Genomic DNA, 15337 nt, shown 5'->3' on the forward strand with positions numbered 1-15337 from the left:
TATAATATTCAGGTGATAAGATTTGACTAGAATGAACATGATGAAATTAAAGGGGTGATACGGTTGGAAATCTTTCCCAGGTTTATATATAAATAGAATGACTTCAGATTTATAAAAATATATATACAGAATTATATGTATAGATATCTGACAGTCTCATTCATATCAGTAATAGTATTGAAAATTACACCTGTCATGTTCCGCTTAAAAAAATCTATTTAAACAAACATATCCCAAAAGAAAAGGTCCGCACAAAAACACAATTTGTTATCTTATCCAACTACTAAGGTCTCAATCAATGACAAAGACATTTAATCAGATAAATGACCTCGAAATCTCAGAAGCCACAGACTAAATAATTATGTAGGTTCTCCACAGTGTCTGAAGTGATGTTGAGATACCTGAGATGATCAATCAATGTATCACAAGGCCAGCATCAATGGTCGCAAGCTGAAAATACCATCACGTAAACACTTAAAATTGTTTTGAATTTTTTCTTAGTCTTAAAAACACAATGACTGTTTTTAGCAGCTCATTTCTCCTGTTTTTGTTTGGAAAGGATCAATAGGCTTTCTTCAAGAGCATCTTGAAATATTGTTTGTTCTGTAACAGAGATTCGGAGTACACATTCAAATTAGGGCACTTCCAAAACTGACGCATCAAATGACAAAAACATATATCTGACGCAGTTCCCTATATCGACATGGACCTCACTTCACAAACCTTGGTACCTCCTAATTTACAGTATACTATGAGAGCTTTGTGAAATGGAGCAGTGTATCTTATGTTCCTGTTTTTCATATTGAGTTTTCATGTAAACAATTGACTTGCCTTTCCATGTGTTTGTGACAAGCACCATTTGTGAGTACGATATACTAATATTTTCGTAAACATCTAATACTATCACTCTTTGATGGTCACTCATCAAGATATAGATGTCATATACTTCAAAAGACATAATCATAAATCTGCCGTTATATTTATACAATAACTCAAGCCATGTATAACACATGTGCCTGCATCTAATTGTGGATCGTCAAGTCACAGGCAAACTGTAGCGCAAATGGGACTGCGCAGCATAGAGAATATGACAAGTCTTCCTGTATGCAAGTGAAGCGAGCAAAGGTTGGCAAAATACTTCCATCGCTTTGGATCGAAAAATATTTTTCATGTCAAAATAAAATATCGCCACCATCAAAGGTACACTCCCATTTCCTCACTTGGTTGTGCACTTAGATTTCCTACCTGATGTTTAATAATTACTCACGTGAAACATTTTAAGTGATACACATGGTATCCAAATCATTCTTTGCCTCCATTACCCATGCCAGCTTCCAAATGAATGGACTGACGGAACAAGAATAAGCAGAAATTAGAAAGAAATACCATATTGCCTAATTTTATCATGAACCTGTTGGAATGTATTTGTTTTATTTATTGTCTCTATCGTTAGAATTTCCGTAACATTTATTCTACGTAAAAACACCTCTGGCATAATGAGCGAATGAAGCATGGGAGGTAACTGTGAGTATTCCATATGGAATAATACTCTCCTGTTCCTTCACTCCGTTGAACCGGAAACTGGAAGGGGGAATGGACGTAAACCACGAGTTGCGCTTAAAATGTTGAATAAAAAGTATTTCAAGTGAGTAATTGTTTAACTTGAAATAGGAAATCTGAGTGAAGAAATGGGTATATACCTTTGATGATGGTGATATTTTATTTTGACATGAAAATATTTTTCGATCTGAAGCAAGGAAAGTATGTTGCCAACCTTTGCTCGCATGTGGGAACAGTTTGCGCATGGTTCAAGAAGTAATTCTGGATATAAAGAAAAAAATGACCTGATGAATTAAAACAGTTGGCACAAATTTTATTTCCTGATCTTTTCTATTAGACCTGAATAGACAGAAAACAGAAATTAGATATGTCCATGTTAAAAAAAAGAAATTCAATGCCAGATAATGAGCCAGCTGATCTAAGATTCCATTTGGCATTGAGTCTGCAAAGAGATGGGTTAGAGTTAGTCTTCAGCAACAAGATCATGTTCTAAAGAGGCGACTACTGGGATTGGATGGTCAGGCTCACTGACTCTGTTGACATGGAATCATATCCCATGATGCTTATCAATGCTATTTATAACTGGATTGTACGCTCCAGACCATCATCACACAGCTGGAATATTGCTGAGTGTGGCATTAACAACAAATATACAAACAAACGCTGGGTATATAACATGAATTGATTGCTGAAATTCATTGATGACACCAGGTGTTCACACAGTTAGCTTGGCCTCCCCTTCAGGTGTTACTTGCCAAAACATCCCCCAGGCCAGTTTTTTCAGCAGGAAGATTAAGTTGAGGCTATTCTGCACCCAGCAGCCCTGTTACTCACATAAACAGCAAGATCACAAAATGCAAAGCCTCTTAGGTGTTAAACAATAACTAATTAAAATACCAAGATCTAATTTATCCCATAAGGTCTGACCAACTTAATTTCTTGCTTTTGGATTTATGCTGACCAACATTATTTCTTGTTGTTTCAAAGGCATTTAGAAGTTGGAGGAATCAAACTAAAGTGCTTTATGGTTCAACTTCTTTATTCTACAAGGTCACAACGTTTCGAGACAGATTCTAGTCTCTTCTTCAGGTGAAGTAGCAACACCAACCTGAAAACGCTACTATCAGCTAATGGACGTGGGCCAACAACACCTAAATGCAACAACCCAGCAGGATGCATCTACCAGATCCAATGCAGTTGTAAAGAGACATATATTGGTGAAACTGGTCGACCACTGGCTATCAGGTTAAAAGAACACAAAACATCAGTTCAAAATTTGGATCAGAAGTCTGCTGTATGTGAACACATCATGCACAACCCCAATCACAAGATTGTTTGGGACAACACCAGGACATTAGTTAGGAACGCCAATGACTTAAAAAAACGGAAGCTCCTAGAAGCCATTGCAATCAAGCGGAACAATCCCTCCATCAACAGAGACGGAGGTGTTTACTTACCCAATGCATGGAACCACCTTATCCTCAGTGACTAATCTTTATCCCAACATCTTTACCTGTAACTCGTTAACCTAATCAACACAAGCCTGCACACCAATCAGTTGAAGCCTGTACATAATTAGAAGCCTGTACATCTATCAATTGAAGCCTGTACATCAATTACTAGAAACCTGTATATCTTGTTACCCATTGTTATCAGTCTACTGTTATGTGTATATATACTACAACCCTTTAGTTTTACCCTCACTTCACCTGAAGAAGAGACTAGAATCTGTCTCAAAACGTTGTGACCTTGTAGAATAAAGAAGTTGAACCATAAAGCACTTTTAGTTTAACATTATTTCTTCTTTCACTGATTTTTGTCCTCAGAAAACCTAAAGGCAGGAGTAAAAACAAACAAAACAAAAACAACCAAAGTAATATTCCATTATAAGCAGTTTACTTCTCGCAAATTTAAGAAGTGTAAATGGGACAAAAGCACGCACGCACGCACGCACGCACGCACGCACGCACGCACGCACGCACGCACGCACGCACGCACGCACGCACGCACGCACGCACGCACGCACGCACGCACGCACGCACGCACGCACGCACGCACGCACGCACTATTGTAAGTTTGATAGGGGGAAATTCATTGTTTTTAGTTTTATTTTGAATAAACACAACCATCAGATCTACTAAACAAGAAATACAATCAGTCTGGCCTAAAGGTGAAAAAATTCGTTTCTTAACCTTTTTGCCTATACATGTATCTGGTGTCCCCTGCCATCTTTCATAGTATTGCAGGAATATTACTAAAGGAGGCCTAAAACTATACTCATTCATGCTCCTTATGTTCATGAAAAAGGTTGATTGAAATTATTCACATTACTTAAAGAACATGTTTATTATGTCCCTCAAATTACACAAAGTTCATAGCCTTGAGCGAAAACAGAACCAGTTGCAGGAAGTAGGAATTCTGGAAACATGGCCTCCTTTCACACTGGGTTGAATGGGGAAGATGCTTTCTACAGACAACCAGGAAATGGAACCATAAGATTGGCATCGGTTGTCGTTGAGATGGCATTCACTTTATCCCGGACGAGGAAGCTGGTTATCTTCGGACAACTCAGAACTCTAGATGAATATGAACTAACAGCGGGAAAACTGATACAGCTTTTATCACAAGATGAGCGTCATTATCAGATGCTGTTACAACCATTACTTGGGCTCTGATTTGGCATGGTTTGGAGATGTGCCAGAATATTAACATTCCCACTTGAACAGTTCAAAACCATGGTGAAAGAAGGTTCATCAACATTATGGGTAGTTGAGGACTGAGAATAGTTTTCAACTCGTTAAAGCTTTGGTCAATAACATATGCTAAGTTCTCACATTCTGAACGCTGAGGATCAGTGCCTAACATACATTGTATTGAGGATCATCACAAGCATAAGTACGACAATCTTTTAAATCATGGTTTGCTTCACATTCATTTTATTAAATTACATACTTGCCTTACATTGTTATATGTTGTAATGGTGATTTTTGCTGAGTGAGTTCATCCACAGATAAACGGTTTGTGACACATTCCACATCACAGCATAAAATCATTTTTGAAATTTTGTCAGTGTTTCTTGAAAGAAAATGGCATGAATGCGAATATTCTTGATACCATCTCCAGTGTTAGTATTTGTTAATGACAACTAGAAGGGTTCTAGAGTACATGTATCTAATATAATAACATAAGAAGGATCCCTCAAAACCATCTTTTCAAGACTAAGAAAAAGAGATATCTACTATCCCTGTTGAAGAAATACAATCCCACATTTATTACTGGCTAAGAATATACACTTATCCCCCCAAATAAAATTTCATTCTTTCTTGCCCCACTTCATAAATTGCTACATGTGAAATACTTAAAATACTTTTAAATAGCATTTAAAAGGAATATTACTTTGACCAGTGTTTTTTTTTTAAATCCTTTTTTTGTCCCCTGCCTTTAGACTTTATGAAGAAAAACATCTGTAAAACACAAAACAAATTCAGGCCTGATAAACATACTCTTAATATTGCTACTAAAATATCTGGAAAATGTCCACATGTTTATGACAAGTTTGTAAATATACCGGAAGCTTGAAAAACTGATTGTGTTCAGTAGGAAAGTGGACAAAGAAGTTACAAAACTTTGTAAAATAAACTCATAAAATATTCAGAAATGATTCTGAAATTTGAAAGTAAATTTTTAAGGAACCATTTACAAAGTAAACATTTGTGAAAAATAAAAAAAATGTTAATGAAATGTTCAAGATAGGTATGATTTTTAAACAGTGAAAAATTAACACAGTATGAATTAGCTACTGCACAATATATCACCTTGAACCATCCCACTATCACCACTATGCTGACAGCATCTTAATGTTCTTTATCATTTACACAAAAACTCTTGATGTGTTCAAACATTGCTCCCACTAATGTGATTGTCACCTAAAATGTGAAGTAACGTATGGCTATTCAAGCTGAGGGACAGCCTGTGAAGATATACATTGATTCATCTACTAGGAGACACTTAATAAATCTGTGGGAGACAGCTCGATGGGGAAGTGTAGGCACAATACCATCAACACTCTGTAGTAAACCCACGGGATATAACCGACTTACACATAATCTGAAACCATGGTGCATAGAATGGTCATAGAAAATGATTGGTAAAACTAATCTACTGGCTTCCTTGATGCTTGTCATCAAAGGCGATGGATAGAGAAAGTGCTTGAGGCACCAATGGAAAGTGGTAAAAACTAAATGTGAGAGGTTTTAGATATAATGTGACCAAAAAAACCAAAAGCAAAGCGCTAAGGAAGAAAGGTCAACAAAGAAACTCTTTAAACAGTGAGCGAATGAGTGAGTATAGTTTTATGCTGCCCATTCCAGGAATAATAGATATGAACTTCATAACTTTAACAACAGTGACATACTCAGGATTTGTCGTGATTAGGTAACATATAAACCACAAGACAACCCCACTTCCCTGTAAGAGAGGGGGTGATTTTGTTTGTTTGCATGTTTGTTGTTTAATGCCACCACACAGCAATATACCAGCTTTATGAAGGCAGTCTGTAAGTAATCAAGTCTGGATAAGATAATCCAGTGATCAACATCATGAGCATTGAGCTACACAATTGGAATGACATATGTCAACCTGTCTGACCATCTCATCCCGTTAGTCGCCTCTTTAGACAAGCATGGGTTTCTGAAGATCAATTCTAACCATGATCTTCCTGAGTTGAGAAAGGATAATATGAGGATATTTAAGAGTGTAGAATTTGAAGGATGTTTGAGAAAGATGGTGAATGTAGGGTTTCACATCTTTGGTTTGTTTTTTCATCATAAATGTAATCACATGAAAAGCAGAAACAATGAAAAACTTTGCAAGGTTTTGTTTACATCACACGTTACTATTATCACCTGGAACTGCTTATTGTGTTTCCTGTTTAATATGCACTCTGAGGTATTTCAGTCAATGATGGTGATCTTTAAATAATTGGGTCTAGGTCAGACCATCCAGTGATTGACATGAGCATCAATCTACACAATAAGGACAGGGTAACATGCATCAACCCTCGCACCAGTCCTGACCATCCCATTCCACAAAATCCCCTTGCCACAAATCCAAGCTGCTGAACATCAATAGGAATGCGCATCATTACAGGTGTTACTCCTAGTGATGTAAAAGATGTGACATCACAGTGTTACATGGAAAAGAACCATACTACAAAGTCTGGTCACGTCTAAAACTAGAATTATATTCCTTTCGTGGATTTTTATTCCACTTTCAACACGAAATGTGTTTCTAACCTTCTTTCAACATCGTATCACTGCTTCGTAGTTTGCAACCAGTTTGGCTGGAACAGGAAAATATCATAAAAACATCAGCTCCTGCAGTGACGCGGCTTTCAAATCAGCTATTACAATTACAGAGTGATTGGATAACCTATGCTTGACAGGTCAGAATCAAGTCAGTTCCAATTTCATGGTAGAATCACTGTTTTACACACCCAATCAGCTGCCAATATTTCTACAAGAAGACCCCCTATTGCAGAAATTCTGTCAATTTTGAAGCAGGTTTTACATTTATGACTTGCTGACACCCTACAAGCATTGGGAATGTGGTGACAAACATAATCATGGTAAAATGGGACTTGAACCCAGAATCATAGGATACTAGCATGCCTAAGGTAGACAACTCTGTTCAGCAAACTGCAATACCTCAAATAACAGGCCTCATCACTTTTGTCAGAATACCATTGATGGATTCCACATAATTAACTCTATCAAACAAACTTCTTTATAAATAAATGTCTGAATTATGTTTCTGTATTAAAATATTCTAAACATACTGGCTACAGAAAACAGATAAACATGAACCATTCATGCACAAAACTTTAAGGTTCCAATCATTGAGGGCTGCACTTTCCAGTGAAGATTTCACAATGAGCAGGTACAAGATACAAAAATTTGTCCACCGAGTTCAATCTAATGTGGAACACGATCTTCGAGAAGTGTACATGCAACCAGGAATTACAGGAAGTAAATCCCACCTTACAACAAACTGAAATTACACACACAGTCCTAGCTTTAAAAAATGATCATTGTAGCATTGAAGGCCCATTCTAACCAGCAGCTATAGATCTGTCAAATAAATGTCACAGCTCTCATTACATGGACTGCAAAATTAGATTCAGTGATGCATCAAATTGTTGGCTTTTTTTCACATTGCAGAACATCCCATTAAAAATTCAAATCTGCAATCAATATTCATCATAATTTTAATCAATTAAATATGGGTAATGTCATCACTGACATGAAAATTTAGTTACGTGACAGTATATGTATCAAATTAGACTACACTTAATAAATTAATGAATCAGTCATATATATGTATTTAATCAACTGACATATTTACTGAGAAACTGATATGTCGAAATTAAACTACATGTAATAATGAAATGATCAGTTTTGTACATCTACTTAATTAACTGGTTTGTGATAAGGCTTACTTTAGAAGCTACGTTCCTGTAAATTAACATCAAACCATCTTTCTCGACAAGGTATTTTGTCGTCTCCCGCCAGACATGTTGACAAACAATTTAACACTTAAAACTTTACAAGTACATCACGTAGGTTGTATACTCCATGAAGTACAGTATGGTTCAAAATTATTGAGAATAGCTAAAGCATTTCATATTATTAAACGAGAACAAATCAGATAAAATTGAATGTATTGTGAAAGTGAACTGACCTTTTCATGTTGTGTAGGTAACAATTTAATATTTTATCAAGTCTCCTTGAGCTTCACGGCACAGTCTAAGACGGGTAGGCATACTGCCTATCAGAGAGGCTAGTGTCTCGTGAGTTATGCTGTCCCAGTATCGGACCACTTCTCTCTTCATGTCTTCAATTTTTGTCAACCCCTTTTGATTCACACATTCCTTCATCATCCCCCAAATGTTCTCAATGGGATTTAAGTCAGGACTATATGCAGGAAATGGTAATGCAGTCACATTTTTCTCCTGAAACCACTGCTTGGCATGTTTTGCGGTGTGTTTAGGATCATTATCTTGCTGCAAAATCCAGTCATTTCCATAAAACACATGCGCACTTGGAAGGAGAAAATTATCTAATATGTTAGTGTAGCGTTGACTTGTCAGATTTCCCTCAAACACACACAGCGGGGTCGTTCCTAATAAGGATATCCCTCCCCATACATGAAACTTTGGGCTGTATTTAGGTCGTCGATACAACGGTGCTGACGCAGACTTTGTCCATATTTTCACATTATTGGGATATACCCATATTGAGCTTTCATCAGTAAAAATCACATTTTCCCAGTCAAAGTTTTCATGTACCAAACACCACTCAACACACCTGTCTTTATGTTCTTGTTTCATGAGAGGAGAAGGAATTCCAGTCTTTTTCTCCCATTCAAGATCAATCAAATTTCTTCTAACTGTAGATATTGATACAACTGTTGATCCCCTTTCTATCATTTCATACCTGATGTTGGAGATGCTTGCCCTTTGCTTTTTAGACGCTAAAATTCCCAGCCGGACGCGATCTGAGAAGTCCAATTTTCTGGGTCTCCCTGCTCCTTTCTGGTGCCCAAAATCCTTTCCCTCTTTAAAATTCTTCCTAATCCTATACACAGTAGAAAGAGGAGTTCCTGTTCTCTCTGCCAATGTATTTACATCATCAATTCCTTGATTACACAACTCAAAAATCAACCTTCTTTTATCTTCAGCAGACATTGTTGACAGTGCTGAGGAAAATGACGTCTGCTACAAATTCAGGGGAGGTGACTCTAATTGTACTATACTCAGTAGGCCAAGATGAGTTACCTCCCTTATACCATTACTTAGTTTTAAGTATCAGTGAATCAGTTGTGGTGTTAGGATAGCTCAAAGTAAGAAGAAAAATTCTCAATAATTATGAACCAGACTATATATGAATAATGTTAGCCCTAGGAGCTCGAGCATGCTTAAACAGACTGGCCTTAAACACATTAGAAAGATGACATTTTACTTATAGATTTAGGTATATGAATGCAAAAAAAGAAGCTTAGGGTGATTTTGGTTTGGCAGAGTAAGCTTGTAGGTTATTTTAGCTGGAACAATGTGAGTGCGATGTTGAACAACAAACACACCCACCAACCAACCTTTCACATATTAAGTTTGAACTCATGATACAATACACCCAATAAGAGACTACTCCACTACTCCACTACTCCATCAACAGCATCTGAGCTACTGCGGCTTCTGTTGTACAACTCGTGAAGTACCTTCATAATAGACTTTGTCTTCCAGACATGAGAACTCACATGACTGGCGACCGCTGTGTAATTAATGATCTACTTCTGTAAATGGCGGAATCATGACCAAATCTCTGTGGACATGCTGAGTGAATAATTTGCATGTGTTGACCTTTGTTGTCTGGCTCAACTCAATTTCTTGTTTTTCAGATGATTCTACACAAACCAATTTCAGTAAAGTTGCTAAAGAGTTTGTTGGACTGGTTTTGAAACACTGGTACATAATAAATCATATTTATCTTGAAAGGTTCTTTTCCCTTCACCCTCCCCCCCCCCCCCCCTCTCTCTCTCTCTCTTCCCCCCCCCCCCCCCCCCCCCCCCCCCCCACACACACACACACACACACACACACACAAAAAAAACAACAACACACAGTCAGTGATGCAATGATCAGGCTCACAGATTTGGTTCACTGGATGTCTGTACAAGCCCTCAAATTTCTGATACCAGGATTGTTGAACCTTGTACATTTTCAAACCAAGCTGAACGTCTTGTTCACATGACGAAAGATGTTAGAACTGTCAGCAAATTGACAATGTAAGGAAATCACCTGTGAAATAAATCCACGTCAAGCTACATCAGCAAATCCCACATGGTTCTGTGTTCACAATATCAGTCACTTGATTGTATGGACTCAACTCAATTATACACAGGTCACTACTGCCTAGATTGTGTGATGGTGATGAAAAAAACCCACATAGACATAATAATGGCTCAAATCATTCTAAAAGTTATCAAAATAAAACAGGTCACAGTTGAATTATGAGTGATAAAACATATATTTTCATTGTTTACAGTGAGTAAGTGAGTATGGTTTTACGCTGACTTTAGTAATATTCAAGCAATGTCACTGCAGGGGACACCAGAAATGGGCTTCACACATTATACCCATGTGAGGAATAAAACCCAGTCTTCTGCATGATGCAGACGCATTACCCACTGGGCTATCCCACCTTCCCTCAATCATTTACAACCCTATCCAAATGAGTGGAGGGCTGATTTTTTATACTGTTGTCAGCAAAGTTTATACTGTAGTCCACAATGTTTATACTGTTGTCAGCAAAGTTTATACTGTAGTCCACAATGTTTATACTGTTGTCAGCAAAGTTTATACTGTAGTCCACAATGTTTATACTGTTGTCAGCAAACTTTATACTGTAGTCCACAATGTTTATACTGTTGTCAGCAAAGTTTATACTGTAGTCCACAATGTTTATACTGTTGTCAGCAAACTTTATACTGTAGTCCACAATGTTTATACTGTTGTCAGCAAACTTTATACTGTAGTCCACAATGTACTGTTGTCAGCAAAGTTTATACTGTAGTCCACAATGTTTATACTGTTGTCAGCAAACTTTATACTGTAGTCCACAATGTTTATACTGTTGTCAGCAAACTTTATACTGTAGTCCACAATGTTTATACTGTAGTCCACAATGTTTATACTGTAGTCCACAATGTTTATACACTAGTCAGCAATATTGCAACGGCAAATAAACGGGTCAGGATTCGACAATCCACTGATGGACATCATAACAATCAAACTATGCCATTGGAATGCATCAACTAAGTCAGACAGTCTCAGCAGCAAATCTTGTTAGTCATGTCTTCCTGAAGATCAATTTAAACCTACATCTTCATGGGTCTTCAGCATACTAACATATAAACAGCATTTGTTCCCATCGTTCTATACACATTCTTCAGTCAAAATTGTGCTCTTTGTGTTATGTTGATTGTGTTCAATAGCAAATCATAAGTCCTAAAAAGAATCATCGTGGACGAGCTCTGGGACAGTGAGACATTCTCTCAAAAATCAGCCCTTCTAGAAAAGAATGCCATGTAAAAATTATAGGTTGTCATCACTAGAGGTTTGTAATCCTATAAACCGTAACTGATCCATGTCATCCTCTGCAAAAATACCTCCATCAATCATACTTTTTGTCTCAACAAACAGCCTGAAATAGCCTTAAAAAGATCAATGATTAAAAAATTATAATTGTTGAAACACAACAGCATCAACAGGCATGCTGTTCTCTTTTCAGTCAACTGTCTCTTTTATCAACAATGAAAAGTATGATTACACATAGAGCTTCAAAGAAAACATTTGAACATATCATTACATTGCCATGTACAAGCAGTCTCTAGTGGGCTAATAATGAAAAACAAACAGATGCCCTGTAGGACGAGTGATGACTGTTTGCTTTTCCCTGTGTCACAGACCTTCGAGCGGATATGCACATCCGACACGTAATCCCCAGCTTCCATATAATAAGTCTATAAATTACCATTACTGTCCGAGAAGGAACCTCTTGTGTTCTCATTCTCAGACTGTAACACTCATCATGATAGATCAATAACATTACCCTAACAAATGTGTTCTTTTAATCTCCAGTAGATAGACACAAACTCATACATGGGAGGAAGCTGACGTGATAAAACAATGTACTACATGATTTAATAATGTGCACTATGTACATAAAAAATGATGTTGAAAATACTCTGATCTTTGTTGTTACAAATTTTATGCTATGATGAGACAGAGTTCTCTGTGACTTGAGGAATATAGAAAAAGACACCACTACAGAGTGTCAGAACACATCCTGTAACACAAGTAACCATTCAATGTAACTTCAGGAAGTCCAAAGAAGACAACATGTATGCAAAACAAAGATAGACTTCACCACGGCTGCAAAGATTTGCTCAGACCTCGATCTGATTTGATTTTCAATATTTGACCCTTCATTTGATCATTTTCAATTCAATTCTTCATACAAGTAAACACATCACATTGCATCTAACTCTCAGTCAATGTCTACTAACAACACTTTTCATCTGATAATTAACCTGGCATCAACAAATCATGTTCTCCCTTATTCCAGTGCATGAAACTGCTCAAGTCAGAGTCAAAATTACATTCTGGCTGCGTGGAAATATTTACATAGGTATTCAAATATCAAAAGGAAATAGTGATTAAGGTTTCAGAATTTCAAAGAATCTCTGCAGCCCTAGAGTTCACAAGGGCTTCTTGAAGTTAGAAGACGTTTGATTGACACAACAAAGATGTAGTTGACCATGACTCCTGGAATTAGCATCAAAACCTCCTTATTAACAAAACATGGATTCCTTGCACCATGACAACAGGAACTGAGGACAAGTAATCCCATTGCTGAAACAAAGTTCCCTTGCACCATGTTGCACAGTGATCCTGAAGATCCATGATGGAATTGGTCTGCAGGAATGTTAAGCCAAGCTTGTGGCAGAAGAAGACTATCAGGATGGGGTGGTCAGGTTTGCTGACTTGTTTGACATGTCACTGTTTCCCTATTGCATTGATCGATGCTCATGATGTTGATCACTGGAATGTCTCATTCAGACTCTGTTATTTACAGACTGTTGACATACGCCTGGACTATGCCTGGGTGAGCGTTAAATAACAACCAACCAACAATTATCAAAAGACTATGTTAAAGATAAGATCACCTTATGGTAACTTCTTCGAGAAATAGAAGTAAAAAACACCCAAGATCACAAATATACAGATAGGTTCACAAAATCATTAAATGATACACAAATGTTGGTGATGGCTTGAGAATCAGAAAAAACATGCACAGTATACATACAGCTTCCGTGTGTATAAATACCCACGAAGATCTTCAAAACCCAAACCAGAAGATCATAGATATCAAATTAATACATACTGACAATACAACTGCATGAAGATTTTAAAAACCCAAACCAGAAGATCATAGCTATCACAAATGAATCCATAATGACATAACACATAAAAATAATCATGATTTATAATACCAGTGACTCAGTGCGAGTAATGAATCATGACACATCATGCAGTAATAGCTTCATTATCATCAATACAATGACAAGTAACAAGCAGGTTAACCACTAACTGTGTCACACAGGGTTATCCAAAGCCTTGGTGATTATTTCATTATCACAGTAACTTGACCAAAGGTGATCTTCAATTTGTATCAATTACATTCAGGGCTAAATCAATATTAACATCAATCAGTGACTCATCGACAGCAACTCAGGCTACAGATTCAAACTTATCAGCTCTGTGGTATAGAGACACATGTCGCTGACGTCAATGACCACCTCAACATCCTGTTAAAGACAATTCCAAACCATCCTGCTAAAAGAAATTAAGAACTACCAAATTCTTCCAAAACTAAGGAGTGAACCATTAATGAATATTTCTTTAATGGCATGAAAGATTAACTATAGTGATATGACAGAATTAGGTGACCCTTAAGTTATTTTTAGCAGTATATCAACTTTACAAAAGGAGATTTTCATTAAGAGCAATATCTACTATTTTTATCAGTCTGATGTCATTTTTGCAAAGGCATCAAGATGTTCATGTGATGACATGAGCAGAACCCTTGGTACATGGAGACGACTGACATACTTATAGGGATCATTTCTACAGTATGTATCACCATGACTTCTTCAGGTAAACCTGACAGCCTACCAAACCACGAGGACGGTGATGAAGGAGCAAGCATACATTCTGAAACATTGTGTCATTAACAACAAAGAAGTTGACAGACACAAATCTTGCTTTTCTTATGCATTCCACTTCTAATCAAAGTAGTAAGACACATTTTGTTTTAAGTAAACAACTGACTTGCATTTGGATTTGTTTATGATGGTCGTCACCAGAAGCACAAGATATGCTCAACTTACACAGACACCTGGTGTCAGTGATTCATGAGCACATGTGCAATATATAATTGAAATTGTACAAAGACAGTGTTATATCTGGATTCCAAATTTCTCAGTGTAGTCCTGTTCAGGATTCAAACCCATAGTCTGAATTAAGACCATGCCAGCAAGTATGCCCACTATCTCAATTTTCAGCTCATCACAACTCAAGGAATTAAGACCCAGGCAACCAGTATGCTCACCATCCCAATTTTCCGCTCATCAGAACTCTTGGATTTAAGAGCAAGCCAGCCAGTACGCTCACCATCCCAATTTTCCGCTCATCAGAACTCAAGGATTTAAGACAAAGCCAGCCAGTACGCTCACCATCCCAATTTTCCGCTCATCACAACTCAAGGAATTAAGACCCAGGCAACCAGTATGCTCACCATCCCAATTTTCTGCTAATCACAACTCAAGGAATTAAGACCAAGCCAGCCAGTATGCTCACCATCCCAATTTTCTGATCATCACAACTCAAGGAATTAAGACCAAGCCAGCCAGTATGCTCACCATCCCAATTTTCTGATCATCACAACTCAAGGAATTAAGACCAAGCCAGCCAGTATGCTCACCCACCCCATTTTTCTGATCATCACAACTCAAGGAATTAAGACCAAGCCAGCCAGTATGCTCACCATCCCAATTTTCTGAACATCAAAAGTCAGGGAATTAAGAATAAAGCCCCTAACCCAATCCCAGAAATTTCAGTCCACCATGACTTCAGGAATTAAGAGCAAGCCATCCTGCA

General features: G+C 37.4%; 1 pseudogene; it reads left to right on the forward strand.

The window, feature by feature from the left end:
• Positions 1 to 14281: 14281 nt before the first annotated feature.
• LOC137292235 (small nucleolar RNA U3) lies at positions 14282 to 14477 on the forward strand (annotated as a pseudogene).
• The last annotated feature ends 860 nt before the right edge of the window (positions 14478 to 15337 follow it).

Source organism: Haliotis asinina, chromosome 7 (assembly GCF_037392515.1).
Source record: "Haliotis asinina isolate JCU_RB_2024 chromosome 7, JCU_Hal_asi_v2, whole genome shotgun sequence".
Lineage (NCBI taxonomy): Eukaryota > Metazoa > Mollusca > Gastropoda > Lepetellida > Haliotidae > Haliotis > Haliotis asinina.